Raw genomic sequence first — 3,094 nt, 5'->3', positions numbered from 1 at the left:
TCTCCCGGAGTAGTCTGAGTCCCTAGAGACTCGCCCAGATCTGGAGCTCAGAGTCTGAGACTCCCTCCTGATTGAAAACGACAACCGCGCCAGCCACCAGCCACCTGAGTTTTTTCCACACTGCGCCTCCTCTGAGCCTCGGTGTGCTGTTATTTTTCCTTCTAGTTGAAGAGTCTCTCCTCAGCCAGCCTTCCTGTGGTTCTGGGTGATGTCCGTTCCGTCTTTTAGTTGTATTTTTGAAGTGGTTGTTTGCGGCAGCAGTCTCCGGTGTTTACCTATGCCGCCATCTTGGTCTCCTCCTCTTTCCTGGATTCTTGCAGTAGCCTCCTAACTGGTCTTCCTGCTTCCACTTTTGTTCTCCCACAATCTGATCCACAAAGCAAACAGAGTGATCCTTTGTTGTTGTTGTTGTTAATCCTCATGGAGGATATTTTTTACATTGATTTTTAGAGTATAGAAAGGAGGGGGGGAGACAGAGAGAGAGGCGCATTGATTGGTTGCCTCCTGCAGGTGCCCCAACCAGAGCCAGGGATTGAGCCTGCAACCAAGGTACGAGGACCCTTTAGTCCACGGCCAACACTAATCACTGAACAAACCAGCTAGGGCCAGAGTGATCCTTTGCAAGGGTAAGTCAATCACACATCGTACCAACTATTTAGAATTCTGCTTATCAGAACTTTAAAAGGTCTCCCTCTATCTCTCTAACCCCATGCCATTTATATTCCCTCTTTTTAAGAAATATATTTTATTGATTTTTTACAGAGAAGAAGGGAGAGGGATAGACAGAAACATCGATCAGCTGCCTCCTGCACACTCCCTACTGGGGATGTGCCCGCAACCAAGGTACATGCCCTTGACTGGAATCGAACCCGGGGCCCTTGAGTCCGCAGGCTGACGCTCTATCCACTGAGCCAAACCAGTTAGGGCTGTATTCCCTCTTACTCACTCTACTTCAGCCTCTAGCTGCCCGGATGTGGCAAGTTTGTCTTGCTAGGACCTTTGCACCTGCTATTTCATCTGCCTTCCCCATCTTTTGTTTTCCTTATTCTTGTCCTGGAGAACACAGCTCAAATGTCAGCAGAGTGGACTTCAGTTTGAGACACTGAAGTAACAGCCTACCTGGTTTCTGCCTCTACCAACGCCCGCCCCCTCCAGAATGTAAGCTCCATAGAGCAGAAACAAAGGCTGTCTTTTTCATTACTGTATTCCCAGCGCCTATAACAACAAATCTGTCTCTCCAACATACCAGGTACTGAATCAGTATTTATTAAATTAATGTCGAGTGGATTAGAATAGAGGAAGAATGGAGAAGGCCGCCAAACATTAAGGCACCAGGGGCCAATTATTATGCGTTTGCAGTAATCCAGTGGGAAATGACGAGACAGTAGCAGTGGTTTTCAACCTTGGCTGTGCATTGGAATCATCTGGGGAGTGATTCTTAAAAACCCTGACGCCTGTGGACCATCCTCAGAGATTCTGATTTAACTGGTGGATGCAGCCTAGGCATCAGGATTTTTAAAAGCTCCACCACGTATTCTACGTATTCTACGTGCAGCCAAAGTTGAAACCAACAGCAGAGTGAGTGCAGGGGTGTTTAGAATGTATCATAAGTAGGACATGGTGGCTAATTTTGAATTGAAAGTGGCCAAAAGGAGGGTTTCCTGGGAAAAATCCTAGATTTCTGCCTTGGGCCTGGGTGAATGAGACAGGCAAGTTTTGAGAAACAGATAAATTCTGTCTTGGACAGACTAAGTTTGAGGTGCCTTTGGGGATTCAAGTGGAGATGTGCAATAGATTTGTTTCTTGATAGACTTACGTTGCCTTAGTGAAGAGTAGGAAATCCCTCTACTTTTCAAGAAGACAAGCAGGAAGAGACATCCTGGAAAACATGACAATTGCACAGTGTGCCAGGCCACTCCCACCCAGCACAGCCTCTCTACTCAAAACCCCCTTCCAAGCCCAAGCCCCATCTGTTCTGAAATGCTGTTCAACATGTTGACATATTTTCAAGAAGGATTACATTATGTATGAGTACTGTTCCATAAATCCATTTAAATCACTATTCTTGTACTACCTTTAGGCTTAAACTATCCCTTTGATTAAATTGCTGGCAGCCTTCAAATAGCATTTAAAGGAATATACGTCTAACAGCTTAAAAACTTCCAATATATGAAAATAAAACATGCCCACCTTTACTTCCTTTTAGTTTCATCGTTAAAGATACTTAAATTGCCTCGCTTGTTTAGTTTTCTAATTGGTAAACATTTACTGGGTTACCAAAGACACCAAGTACCATCTGAAAGACCATGATTCCTTGGTTTGTTTCTAATTTAACTTAGACACACTAACACAAAGACCGAAAGGGCGATATATTTAGTTAAGTAACAGATGGCAAAGGGACATTCTGTCCAGCATCTATCACATTCCATTTCTCAGTATTCCAAGGAAGAGTAAACTTAAATCTTGAAGAGAAATAAACTAGGAAGGAATGGACCAGGTCTGGACTGAATATTTACTCAACTAAGAATTGATAGCAAGTCATGCTTAGGTTAAAAAAACTCAAAGGGGATATGAACTGGCTTAAAGAATACAAGGGGGTGGCCCGGCTAGTGTGGCCAAGTGGTTGAGCATGGACCTATGAGCCAGGAGGTCACGGGTTCAATTCCCGGGTCAGGGACATGCCCAGGTTGCCGGCCGGTGTGGGATGTGCAGGACGCAGCCAATCAATGACTCTCTCATCATTGATGTTCCGCTCTCTCTCTTTTCCTCTCCCTTCCTGAAATCAATAAAAAATATACATATTTTAAAAAAAGATGAGGGGATGGAACAAAGCTAAAGTAATTCCGAATGTATCACTAAGAACTGAAATATGAATTCTCAATACTTAAACGACTTTGAGAAATTAGGAAAGGAAAAAAAGTCAGCGGAAAATATTCCCCGAGCCCTTTTGTAGGGTGTTAAATTGTGGCTCAGGCTGCTCCCCGCAGCCCCCGCGGAAGACTGAGGTCTATTGACACTAACCGGGCGCGGGCGGGGGCGCGCCTCCCTCCGGGGAGGGACATTCCCCGGCGGACGGCGGATGGTGGACGGCGGA

General features: G+C 45.2%; 1 long non-coding RNA gene across 2 annotated transcripts in view; it reads right to left on the bottom strand.

Annotated features, from left to right (window-relative positions):
- The window catches only part of LOC102259749, a 72,997-nt gene extending 69,903 nt beyond the window's left edge, over positions 1–3,094 (bottom strand). The window contains exon 1 of one of the 2 annotated variants that reach the window (XR_314310.2): positions 3,022–3,094. This is a non-coding gene — a long non-coding RNA (uncharacterized LOC102259749). The remainder of the gene's footprint in view (positions 1–3,021) is intronic. The other variant, XR_001364623.1, reaches the window with a different exon arrangement.

The sequence above is a fragment of the Myotis brandtii genome, unplaced genomic scaffold (genome assembly GCF_000412655.1).
Source record: "Myotis brandtii unplaced genomic scaffold, ASM41265v1 scaffold59, whole genome shotgun sequence".
NCBI classification, from domain to species: domain Eukaryota; kingdom Metazoa; phylum Chordata; class Mammalia; order Chiroptera; family Vespertilionidae; genus Myotis; species Myotis brandtii.
This window is presented reverse-complemented; position numbering and strand designations above follow the sequence as displayed.